A 14,363-nucleotide genomic window follows, 5' to 3' on the forward strand; every position below is an offset into this window, starting at 1 on the left:
TGCACTTAGTACAGGAGCATGAACAGTGCATATGTAGTTGGGCTAAGCGTCTGCTTAGGTGAGCCGAGAATACTTTTAGCTGGTGTTTAAATTTTTATTATTATACTTTTATTCAAGAACTAGTTGTAGTACATTGTCACAAGACGTAAATTTAAAAAAATAAAATTTTCAATAATTGGAAATGTATACATTCCCACCGCTCTCCTTCAATCGTGGATCATGAGTAGATCCTGGGTGCCGCTTTGACTTGTGCGCCCTCTAGCGGCCATACTCACATAAACCGATATATTGAGCACTATTGCAGATCGCTGCATTCAACTAATAACCAGTGCTTTGTTGAAGACATTGATCACACGATCTGATCAAAACATTCAAGAACCATATATGGTCATGTGACCTTATTAAAAATGCATAACTATCATATTGCAGATATGTATATATGTTTGTTTAACCAGTACTTGTAATAAACATGACGGGAAATCTGTAATCTCTGATGATTAATGTAAATTGTAAGTTGTATATAAGTAGATTCCGGTTGTGTATATATTTAGCAAACCCTTTAACAAAGTGATTGTCAAAATTGTGTGTGTTTTATGAGCGGGTTCATCAAAATTTGACGTTTTTTGTGAATTTGTCGTTTTTCTTGTACATAATTCTCTCTGTAAAGTCATTAAACTGCAATGCGTTCATAATTATCGTGGGAACCATGCGTGTTTTTCTTCTCAAAATCAAGTAATTACGAATACGTTTCTGTCCAGGTCTATTATGCTTGTTAATGAGATGGTAAACCTTCGATTGCAGATGATTTAGTTAAAAAAAATAATGTTACCAATCTATTAAAAATATAGACTTGGCACAGAAAACAACATGTATCCCTCTTTTAGAATCTAACACCCACCCCCACATTATGAGATAGTTCCGTCAAATGGATCACAAACTCCATAGCCGTTGTTATATAAGACGGGCTTCCACAATTGCAGAAATGGGTGCTCTATTTATACACATACTGATTTATATCGATATGTTCACGCCCTCTAGTGGTTGGATATTACTTTATTATGATTGTTTGTTTGTGCAATACATGTATTGTAAGGAAACCACATCAATTGGATTTTTGAGGGATGACGCAGTGTTTTATGATCAGAGGTGGTCCGACCAAATCCAAGGCCGGTCGTCATGTTTTACTTAGCCACTGGAAGGTGGCTGGGTAATGGTAGCGGTAGTTAGTCTGTCATGTTTATCTAAAATAATAATAGTGTTCCCAAAATAGAATATTTGGGTACATCAGTATTTACTGTAGTCTGGTCCCCTGCCTCAATTTCAACGCTGAGGGCGGTTAGCAAACCCTATTTTCTTAACCGCCCTCAGCGTTGAAATTGCGGCAGGGGACCAGACTATTTTCTTCACCACCCTCAGCGTTGAAATTGGGGCAGGGGACCAGACTATATTTACTGTCACCGCCATATTGTTCCGAAAACAGCCACATCACCGCCATATTGTTCCAAAACAGCACTGGTTTGCTATTATAAAGTGCGGTTGGAGATCGTTACGCGATTACAACGAGTTGGGTTATTCCAACCTGAACAGGAGACGACAAACTAATAATGGGGGACTCAGACAAGATCACAGTGCGATTGCTTTTCAAAATATTTTATTTAATCTTGTACATTTCTATACAATAAATAGCAAAGTTAAAGGGCGGCAGTCATCGTGCCGCGTCCTGTTCGATATGGGACTCATAGCAACGTATACAACGCGTGTAAAATACATTGTTTATTTACATGAAATTCGAACACGCGCTGCACGACGACCACCGCTCTTTAACTATTTACACAGTATGAAATGTCTTGACACAGGCGATGGTGTATCTGATGGAAGTCATTTCAGCCGAACGGCGCGCCCTCGTAAAAGTGGGTTGAAATAACCAGTTCTAATCATGCAACAATCTCGAGACGCGCTTAGCAAAAAAAAAACAGTCAGCAACTTAGCTGGCAATGTTGATGTTTGGGTGTTTGGCCAATATGGCGGTGACAGTAATCGGAGTGGTTCACAACTGTTATTGTACATATGTAAACGAGTTGTTTCTTTCAGATATGTAAGACTCGGACACTCAGATGATGATGAATAGATGGCCCGTCTCTGAATAAGTTTCCGTATGAGTACGCACAAATATTTGTATGATAATATGTGCAACGTATAAAGAGCTGCTAACTTTTCACCATTTTCAATGAATAAAGTCACTCCTTCATGGTGCCGCGTGTCCATTCTTTTGTGCAAAATATTCTAATGTACACGATATTAAAGTTTAATTCCCACTTTGCAAATATGAAATATTAAAAATTAATCTCCATTTCATTTTGAGAGTAATGGAGGTGCGAACCCCTTATACAAAAAAGTTCCTACAAGGTAAACATCCCCCTTACCCAGTGCATGGTTTAATATTGTTAACCGCGTTTCGCAGTATAGCGGGTAACTATTGTCTGTGCGAGATGGCAAACAGACGGGTATGGTATGTGGGGTCATGTGACAAGGGGTATTTAAGTGGAAGACAGAAGATTGAATGTCAATCTAGGCCAGTCTCGCTACAGTGCAGTTTTCGGCGGTTTCCTTTTTTAGTCACACTTTGTTCATTATTCCTGTGCTTCTCGTGTGAATCATCATGAATCAGGCAGTGCGGCACTATTAGCCCAGCAGTAAACCTTTAACATCACGACTATGTTTTTTCAAGTGCAAGTAGAAAAGACGGTTGATAGAACTAGCAGATCCAGTAGTGTCGGGAATGCACGACAACGTTCACTTCGGTTAGTCGATTTGGAAGACTTTGGACGAGATGTCAAAACATATAAGACGTACATTTCGGTCTATGTTTTGGGCGGCTAAAAAGCAGGCAAGAAACATTCTGAAGCCGAGAAGAAACAGACTGCAATATTAATTTTATTTACTATGCAGCCTCGTTGGCATCATATCCGGCACCACAGCAAGATTGCTTACAAATGGCATCGAGTACTGTTTCGAGAGCGGAGAATTCAAAGAAACCATGAGCATCTTTCACGTGCCGTATACGTTACGTGTTCTTCAATCCAATGATGTCGAACATTAAGTTAAGTAACTCTTTATGTAACTATTTTAACACTTATGTCGATCTTGATTGTTCGTTTTTTGTGAGGTAGCATCCCGAATTTATGGGGTGTCAATTGTCCTGTATGCCTTGAGTTGTACGATGTGAGTGGTATTACAGTCACTCCACTATTTGGCTGACTTACTATTTTGAGATTTGCCTCCCTTTGCCAGGGACTCTTGTGAGCAGGTTTACAGTTTGGTAATTTGGTTGTAAAGTGACAACCACTTGGTCTAAAGTGTTGGACGTGTATGCCGGTTATGGCTACTTCTCCACGGTACGTATTTGCGTCAACCGAAATTGATAATTCGATCTTGGAGTACTGAAGAAATATGTATTCTCCCACGTTATTAGTTGATTGTCGATATAATAAGGCAGGTAAACGTTGACTGGTGTTAGATTGTAGGAACGTTTTTTTTTTGTTCTTGTTCAAATTCAACGTTCGTTGTTAAGACGCGTCTCTCGCTTGACAATTATTCGTTCGTGTGGAAAAATCAGGGCTATTTTGGATTCTTCCAAGATTCTAGTTATGGTCGTAGGTATTGTGTATCCAAGGCGTTTTACTTTGGAATTTGGCATTTCCATCGCGCCATGTTTATTCACAAAAATACCAAAGCGAAGGTAAGTTGTTGGTCAGTTGCGTGTGTGTGACTTGGTTTTTGGTGAGCTTGCATCAACGTAACGATTTATTTAAATCTAGAGCTATTTCAAACCGTGCATGTTTGAAGGAATCAGTAAAACACTGTAATTCCACAATAGGTATATTTGTGCCTGTTTTCAGCATGTTAGATAAGCGAGTTAGGAATTTAATGCGCATGAATGGGACTACGCCATGCTTCCGTACATGACGGCCATGACGGCCATGGTGGTTTATAATGTTAAACAAGAAGGTAAGAGTGTATGTGGTAAGCGTTCTGTATAGCATTGTTGAAAGTTCAACCTGGCGAGCACTCGTTGAAGCTCACTGTTTGTTATTAGGAAAGATTTGAGCGGATAACCAGTGGTGAGGATTGCATGTAACAGTAAATACTTAGAAGGTCATACACCGTGTGTGTTTTTATACTGACACGTCCTCAACTGGCTATGGCAGATGTGTTGATCAAGAAGGTAAGTGGTCTCTATAAGGACACGTTGGAAGTTCAACCTAGAAGAAACTCGTTGCATTTCACCGTATATTATTATGAAACAGTCAAGTTTTGAAGGCGCACAAATAACTAGATCGTGGCGAAGATGGCGAGAGTCTAACGTAGAGTACCTGAGTTACAGGATATAGCCTCTGGGGCAGAATGCTCTAGCCAATGGGCTTAGTAAACATGTTGTTTACAACGATTGTAGTATTTGGTTTTGATGCTTTCAATGAGCTTGATGCCCTGTGGGATCCACATTTCAGTGGATATGTTTGCTTTTTGACAGCAACAGTAAATTACGGAAGGAGTATCAGTAACGATGCTTTAAAGGAGCTTTGGTGCCCTGTGGGATCCACATTTCGGTGGATATGCGGATAACCAGGAAGTAGTGAGGATTGTATGTAACAGTAAATACTTTGAAGGTGTTTTTCATACACCGTGTGTGTTTTTTATACTGGCACGTCCTCAATTGGCTATGGCAGGTATATTGACCAAGAAGGTAAGTGGTCTCTATAAGGCCACATTGGAAGTTCAACCTGGAAGGAACTCTTTGCAGTTCACCATATGTTATTATGAAACAGTGAAAGTTTTGAAGGCTTAAACGTGCAAGTGTGCACAAATAACTAGATCGTGGCGAAGATTGCGAGAGTCGAAAGTAGAGTGCCCGAGTTACGGGATATAGTGTTATGCAATTTGATTTATGCAATAGCATATACGCTGGTATGCCCAAGGTGTGCGCCCCTGGGGCAGAATGTTCTAGCCGATGGGCTTAGTAAACATGTTGTTTACAACGATTGTAGTATTCAGTTTTGATGCCTTCCAGGAGCTTGATGCCCTGTGGGATCCACATTTCAGTGGATATGTTTGCTTTTTTGACAGCAACAGTAAATTGCGACTGGAGCAACAGTAGTGATGCTGTCCAGGAGCTTGATCCTCTGTGAGTTCTACATTTCAGTGGATGGGGTTGCTTTTGACAGCAACAGTCAACGACGACAAGATCATCAATATTTATGCTTTTCCAGGAGCTTAAAGCTATGTGAGATCTACATTTCAGTGAATGGGGTCGCGTTTGACAGCAACAGTAAATTACGACTGGAGCATCAGTAGTGATGCTGCCCAGAAGCTGGATGCTCCGAGATCTACATTTCAGTGGATAAGGATGCTTTTGACAGCATTGGTACATTATGCGAGGTTCAACCCTAGCTGAAAATGTCCCAATACTGAGACAATTGATGTTCTTTCCCAAAGTTGGGATGGGAAACAAGCACTCAAAAATGGCTTTACAAAATTAATGAACAAGGTATGTGGTATTCCCACCGCTCTCCTTCAATCGTGGATCATGAGTAGATCCTGGGTGCCGCTTTGACTTGTGCGCCCTCTAGCGGCCATACTCACATAAACCGATATATTGAGCACTATTGCAGATCGCTGCATTCAACTAATAACCAGTGCTTTGTTGAAGACATTGATCACACGATCTGATCAAAACATTCAAGAACCATATATGGTCATGTGACCTTATTAAAAATGCATAACTATCATATTGCAGATATGTATATATGTTTGTTTAACCAGTACTTGTAATAAACATGACGGGAAATCTGTAATCTCTGATGATTAATGTAAATTGTAAGTTGTATATAAGTAGATTCCGGTTGTGTATATATTTAGCAAACCCTTTAACAAAGTGATTGTCAAAATTGTGTGTGTTTTATGAGCGGGTTCATCAAAATTTGACGTTTTTTGTGAATTTGTCGTTTTTCTTGTACATAATTCTCTCTGTAAAGTCATTAAACTGCAATGCGTTCATAATTATCGTGGGAACCATGCGTGTTTTTCTTCTCAAAATCAAGTAATTACGAATACGTTTCTGTCCAGGTCTATTATGCTTGTTAATGAGATGGTAAACCTTCGATTGCAGATGATTTAGTTAAAAAAAATAATGTTACCAATCTATTAAAAATATAGACTTGGCACAGAAAACAACATGTATCCCTCTTTTAGAATCTAACACCCACCCCCACATTATGAGATAGTTCCGTCAAATGGATCACAAACTCCATAGCCGTTGTTATATAAGACGGGCTTCCACAATTGCAGAAATGGGTGCTCTATTTATACACATACTGATTTATATCGATATGTTCACGCCCTCTAGTGGTTGGATATTACTTTATTCTGATTGTTTGTTTGTGCAATACATGTATTGTAAGGAAACCACATCAATTGGATTTTTGAGGGATGACGCAGTGTTTTATGATCAGAGGTGGTCCGACCAAATCCAAGGCCGGTCGTCATGTTTTACTTAGCCACTGGAAGGTGGCTGGGTAATGGTAGCGGTAGTTAGTCTGTCATGTTTATCTAAAATAATAATAGTGTTCCCAAAATAGAATATTTGGGTACATCAGTATTTACTGTAGTCTGGTCCCCTGCCTCAATTTCAACGCTGAGGGCGGTTAGCAAACCCTATTTTCTTAACCGCCCTCAGCGTTGAAATTGCGGCAGGGGACCAGACTATTTTCTTCACCACCCTCAGCGTTGAAATTGGGGCAGGGGACCAGACTATATTTACTGTCACCGCCATATTGTTCCGAAAACAGCCACATCACCGCCATATTGTTCCAAAACAGCACTGGTTTGCTATTATAAAGTGCGGTTGGAGATCGTTACGCGATTACAACGAGTTGGGTTATTCCAACCTGAACAGGAGACGGCAAACTAATAATGGGGGACTCAGACAAGATCACAGTGCGATTGCTTTTCAAAATATTTTATTTAATCTTGTACATTTCTATACAATAAATAGCAAAGTTAAAGGGCGGCAGTCATCGTGCCGCGTCCTGTTCGATATGGGACTCATAGCGACGTATACAACGCGTGTAAAATACATTGTTTATTTACATGAAATTCGAACACGCGCTGCACGACGACCACCGCTCTTTAACTATTTACACAGTATGAAATGTCTTGACACAGGCGATGGTGTATCTGATGGAAGTCATTTCAGCCGAACGGCGCGCCCTCGTAAAAGTGGGTTGAAATAACCAGTTCTAATCATGCAACAATCTCGAGACGCGCTTAGCAAAAAAAAAACAGTCAGCAACTTAGCTGGCAATGTTGATGTTTGGGTGTTTGGCCAATATGGCGGTGACAGTAATCGGAGTGGTTCACAACTGTTATTGTACATATGTAAACGAGTTGTTTCTTTCAGATATGTAAGACTCGGACACTCAGATGATGATGAATAGATGGCCCGTCTCTGAATAAGTTTCCGTATGAGTACGCACAAATATTTGTATGATAATATGTGCAACGTATAAAGAGCTGCTAACTTTTCACCATTTTCAATGAATAAAGTCACTCCTTCATGGTGCCGCGTGTCCATTCTTTTGTGCAAAATATTCTAATGTACACGATATTAAAGTTTAATTCCCACTTTGCAAATATGAAATATTAAAAATTAATCTCCATTTCATTTTGAGAGTAATGGAGGTGCGAACCCCTTATACAAAAAAGTTCCTACAAGGTAAACATCCCCCTTACCCAGTGCATGGTTTAATATTGTTAACCGCGTTTCGCAGTATAGCGGGTAACTATTGTCTGTGCGAGATGGCAAACAGACGGGTATGGTATGTGGGGTCATGTGACAAGGGGTATTTAAGTGGAAGACAGAAGATTGAATGTCAATCTAGGCCAGTCTCGCTACAGTGCAGTTTTCGGCGGTTTCCTTTTTTAGTCACACTTTGTTCATTATTCCTGTGCTTCTCGTGTGAATCATCATGAATCAGGCAGTGCGGCACTATTAGCCCAGCAGTAAACCTTTAACATCACGACTATGTTTTTTCAAGTGCAAGTAGAAAAGACGGTTGATAGAACTAGCAGATCCAGTAGTGTCGGGAATGCACGACAACGTTCACTTCGGTTAGTCGATTTAGAAGACTTTGGACGAGATGTCAAAACATATAAGACGTACATTTCGGTCTATGTTTTGGGCGGCTAAAAAGCAGGCAAGAAACATTCTGAAGCCGAGAAGAAACAGACTGCAATATTAATTTTATTTACTATGCAGCCTCGTTGGCATCATATCCGGCACCACAGCAAGATTGCTTACAAATGGCATCGAGTACTGTTTCGAGAGCGGAGAATTCAAAGAAACCATGAGCATCTTTCACGTGCCGTATACGTTACGTGTTCTTCAATCCAATGATGTCGAACATTAAGTTAAGTAACTCTTTATGTAACTATTTTAACACTTATGTCGATCTTGATTGTTCGTTTTTTGTGAGGTAGCATCCCGAATTTATGGGGTGTCAATTGTCCTGTATGCCTTGAGTTGTACGATGTGAGTGGTATTACAGTCACTCCACTATTTGGCTGACTTACTATTTTGAGATTTGCCTCCCTTTGCCAGGGACTCTTGTGAGCAGGTTTACAGTTTGGTAATTTGGTTGTAAAGTGACAACCACTTGGTCTAAAGTGTTGGACGTGTATGCCGGTTATGGCTACTTCTCCACGGTACGTATTTGCGTCAACCAAAATTGATAATTCGATCTTGGAGTACTGAAGAAATATGTATTCTCCCACGTTATTAGTTGATTGTCGATATAATAAGGCAGGTAAACGTTGACTGGTGTTAGATTGTAGGAACGTTTTTTTTTTGTTCTTGTTCAAATTCAACGTTCGTTGTTAAGACGCGTCTCTCGCTTGACAATTATTCGTTCGTGTGGAAAAATCAGGGCTATTTTGGATTCTTCCAAGATTCTAGTTATGGTCGTAGGTATTGTGTATCCAAGGCGTTTTACTTTGGAATTTGGCATTTCCATCGCGCCATGTTTATTCACAAAAATACCAAAGCGAAGGTAAGTTGTTGGTCAGTTGCGTGTGTGTGACTTGGTTTTTGGTGAGCTTGCATCAACGTAACGATTTATTTAAATCTAGAGCTATTTCAAACCGTGCATGTTTGAAGGAATCAGTAAAACACTGTAATTCCACAATAGGTATATTTGTGCCTGTTTTCAGCATGTTAGATAAGCGAGTTAGGAATTTAATGCGCATGAATGGGACTACGCCATGCTTCCGTACATGACGGCCATGACGGCCATGGTGGTTTATAATGTTAAACAAGAAGGTAAGAGTGTATGTGGTAAGCGTTCTGTATAGCATTGTTGAAAGTTCAACCTGGCGAGCACTCGTTGAAGCTCACTGTTTGTTATTAGGAAAGATTTGAGCGGATAACCAGTGGTGAGGATTGCATGTAACAGTAAATACTTAGAAGGTCATACACCGTGTGTGTTTTTATACTGACACGTCCTCAACTGGCTATGGCAGATGTGTTGATCAAGAAGGTAAGTGGTCTCTATAAGGACACGTTGGAAGTTCAACCTAGAAGAAACTCGTTGCATTTCACCGTATATTATTATGAAACAGTCAAGTTTTGAAGGCGCACAAATAACTAGATCGTGGCGAAGATGGCGAGAGTCTAACGTAGAGTACCTGAGTTACAGGATATAGCCTCTGGGGCAGAATGCTCTAGCCAATGGGCTTAGTAAACATGTTGTTTACAACGATTGTAGTATTTGGTTTTGATGCTTTCAATGAGCTTGATGCCCTGTGGGATCCACATTTCAGTGGATATGTTTGCTTTTTGACAGCAACAGTAAATTACGGAAGGAGTATCAGTAACGATGCTTTAAAGGAGCTTTGGTGCCCTGTGGGATCCACATTTCGGTGGATATGCGGATAACCAGGAAGTAGTGAGGATTGTATGTAACAGTAAATACTTTGAAGGTGTTTTTCATACACCGTGTGTGTTTTTTATACTGGCACGTCCTCAATTGGCTATGGCAGGTATATTGACCAAGAAGGTAAGTGGTCTCTATAAGGCCACATTGGAAGTTCAACCTGGAAGGAACTCTTTGCAGTTCACCATATGTTATTATGAAACAGTGAAAGTTTTGAAGGCTTAAACGTGCAAGTGTGCACAAATAACTAGATCGTGGCGAAGATTGCGAGAGTCGAAAGTAGAGTGCCCGAGTTACGGGATATAGTGTTATGCAATTTGATTTATGCAATAGCATATACGCTGGTATGCCCAAGGTGTGCGCCCCTGGGGCAGAATGTTCTAGCCGATGGGCTTAGTAAACATGTTGTTTACAACGATTGTAGTATTCAGTTTTGATGCCTTCCAGGAGCTTGATGCCCTGTGGGATCCACATTTCAGTGGATATGTTTGCTTTTTTGACAGCAACAGTAAATTGCGACTGGAGCAACAGTAGTGATGCTGTCCAGGAGCTTGATCCTCTGTGAGTTCTACATTTCAGTGGATGGGGTTGCTTTTGACAGCAACAGTCAACGACGACAAGATCATCAATATTTATGCTTTTCCAGGAGCTTAAAGCTATGTGAGATCTACATTTCAGTGAATGGGGTCGCGTTTGACAGCAACAGTAAATTACGACTGGAGCATCAGTAGTGATGCTGCCCAGAAGCTGGATGCTCCGAGATCTACATTTCAGTGGATAAGGATGCTTTTGACAGCATTGGTACATTATGCGAGGTTCAACCCTAGCTGAAAATGTCCCAATACTGAGACAATTGATGTTCTTTCCCAAAGTTGGGATGGGAAACAAGCACTCAAAAATGGCTTTACAAAATTAATGAACAAGGTATGTGGTATTCCCACCGCTCTCCTTCAATCGTGGATCATGAGTAGATCCTGGGTGCCGCTTTGACTTGTGCGCCCTCTAGCGGCCATACTCACATAAACCGATATATTGAGCACTATTGCAGATCGCTGCATTCAACTAATAACCAGTGCTTTGTTGAAGACATTGATCACACGATCTGATCAAAACATTCAAGAACCATATATGGTCATGTGACCTTATTAAAAATGCATAACTATCATATTGCAGATATGTATATATGTTTGTTTAACCAGTACTTGTAATAAACATGACGGGAAATCTGTAATCTCTGATGATTAATGTAAATTGTAAGTTGTATATAAGTAGATTCCGGTTGTGTATATATTTAGCAAACCCTTTAACAAAGTGATTGTCAAAATTGTGTGTGTTTTATGAGCGGGTTCATCAAAATTTGACGTTTTTTGTGAATTTGTCGTTTTTCTTGTACATAATTCTCTCTGTAAAGTCATTAAACTGCAATGCGTTCATAATTATCGTGGGAACCATGCGTGTTTTTCTTCTCAAAATCAAGTAATTACGAATACGTTTCTGTCCAGGTCTATTATGCTTGTTAATGAGATGGTAAACCTTCGATTGCAGATGATTTAGTTAAAAAAAATAATGTTACCAATCTATTAAAAATATAGACTTGGCACAGAAAACAACATGTATCCCTCTTTTAGAATCTAACACCCACCCCCACATTATGAGATAGTTCCGTCAAATGGATCACAAACTCCATAGCCGTTGTTATATAAGACGGGCTTCCACAATTGCAGAAATGGGTGCTCTATTTATACACATACTGATTTATATCGATATGTTCACGCCCTCTAGTGGTTGGATATTACTTTATTCTGATTGTTTGTTTGTGCAATACATGTATTGTAAGGAAACCACATCAATTGGATTTTTGAGGGATGACGCAGTGTTTTATGATCAGAGGTGGTCCGACCAAATCCAAGGCCGGTCGTCATGTTTTACTTAGCCACTGGAAGGTGGCTGGGTAATGGTAGCGGTAGTTAGTCTGTCATGTTTATCTAAAATAATAATAGTGTTCCCAAAATAGAATATTTGGGTACATCAGTATTTACTGTAGTCTGGTCCCCTGCCTCAATTTCAACGCTGAGGGCGGTTAGCAAACCCTATTTTCTTAACCGCCCTCAGCGTTGAAATTGCGGCAGGGGACCAGACTATTTTCTTCACCACCCTCAGCGTTGAAATTGGGGCAGGGGACCAGACTATATTTACTGTCACCGCCATATTGTTCCGAAAACAGCCACATCACCGCCATATTGTTCCAAAACAGCACTGGTTTGCTATTATAAAGTGCGGTTGGAGATCGTTACGCGATTACAACGAGTTGGGTTATTCCAACCTGAACAGGAGACGGCAAACTAATAATGGGGGACTCAGACAAGATCACAGTGCGATTGCTTTTCAAAATATTTTATTTAATCTTGTACATTTCTATACAATAAATAGCAAAGTTAAAGGGCGGCAGTCATCGTGCCGCGTCCTGTTCGATATGGGACTCATAGCGACGTATACAACGCGTGTAAAATACATTGTTTATTTACATGAAATTCGAACACGCGCTGCACGACGACCACCGCTCTTTAACTATTTACACAGTATGAAATGTCTTGACACAGGCGATGGTGTATCTGATGGAAGTCATTTCAGCCGAACGGCGCGCCCTCGTAAAAGTGGGTTGAAATAACCAGTTCTAATCATGCAACAATCTCGAGACGCGCTTAGCAAAAAAAAAACAGTCAGCAACTTAGCTGGCAATGTTGATGTTTGGGTGTTTGGCCAATATGGCGGTGACAGTAATCGGAGTGGTTCACAACTGTTATTGTACATATGTAAACGAGTTGTTTCTTTCAGATATGTAAGACTCGGACACTCAGATGATGATGAATAGATGGCCCGTCTCTGAATAAGTTTCCGTATGAGTACGCACAAATATTTGTATGATAATATGTGCAACGTATAAAGAGCTGCTAACTTTTCACCATTTTCAATGAATAAAGTCACTCCTTCATGGTGCCGCGTGTCCATTCTTTTGTGCAAAATATTCTAATGTACACGATATTAAAGTTTAATTCCCACTTTGCAAATATGAAATATTAAAAATTAATCTCCATTTCATTTTGAGAGTAATGGAGGTGCGAACCCCTTATACAAAAAAGTTCCTACAAGGTAAACATCCCCCTTACCCAGTGCATGGTTTAATATTGTTAACCGCGTTTCGCAGTATAGCGGGTAACTATTGTCTGTGCGAGATGGCAAACAGACGGGTATGGTATGTGGGGTCATGTGACAAGGGGTATTTAAGTGGAAGACAGAAGATTGAATGTCAATCTAGGCCAGTCTCGCTACAGTGCAGTTTTCGGCGGTTTCCTTTTTTAGTCACACTTTGTTCATTATTCCTGTGCTTCTCGTGTGAATCATCATGAATCAGGCAGTGCGGCACTATTAGCCCAGCAGTAAACCTTTAACATCACGACTATGTTTTTTCAAGTGCAAGTAGAAAAGACGGTTGATAGAACTAGCAGATCCAGTAGTGTCGGGAATGCACGACAACGTTCACTTCGGTTAGTCGATTTAGAAGACTTTGGACGAGATGTCAAAACATATAAGACGTACATTTCGGTCTATGTTTTGGGCGGCTAAAAAGCAGGCAAGAAACATTCTGAAGCCGAGAAGAAACAGACTGCAATATTAATTTTATTTACTATGCAGCCTCGTTGGCATCATATCCGGCACCACAGCAAGATTGCTTACAAATGGCATCGAGTACTGTTTCGAGAGCGGAGAATTCAAAGAAACCATGAGCATCTTTCACGTGCCGTATACGTTACGTGTTCTTCAATCCAATGATGTCGAACATTAAGTTAAGTAACTCTTTATGTAACTATTTTAACACTTATGTCGATCTTGATTGTTCGTTTTTTGTGAGGTAGCATCCCGAATTTATGGGGTGTCAATTGTCCTGTATGCCTTGAGTTGTACGATGTGAGTGGTATTACAGTCACTCCACTATTTGGCTGACTTACTATTTTGAGATTTGCCTCCCTTTGCCAGGGACTCTTGTGAGCAGGTTTACAGTTTGGTAATTTGGTTGTAAAGTGACAACCACTTGGTCTAAAGTGTTGGACGTGTATGCCGGTTATGGCTACTTCTCCACGGTACGTATTTGCGTCAACCAAAATTGATAATTCGATCTTGGAGTACTGAAGAAATATGTATTCTCCCACGTTATTAGTTGATTGTCGATATAATAAGGCAGGTAAACGTTGACTGGTGTTAGATTGTAGGAACGTTTTTTTTTTGTTCTTGTTCAAATTCAACGTTCGTTGTTAAGACGCGTCTCTCGCTTGACAATTATTCGTTCGTGTGGAAAAATCAGGGCTATTTTGGATTCTT

This window comes from Saccoglossus kowalevskii, chromosome 9 (assembly GCF_978046115.1).
Source record: "Saccoglossus kowalevskii chromosome 9, keSacKowa6.1, whole genome shotgun sequence".
NCBI lineage: Eukaryota > Metazoa > Hemichordata > Enteropneusta > Harrimaniidae > Saccoglossus > Saccoglossus kowalevskii.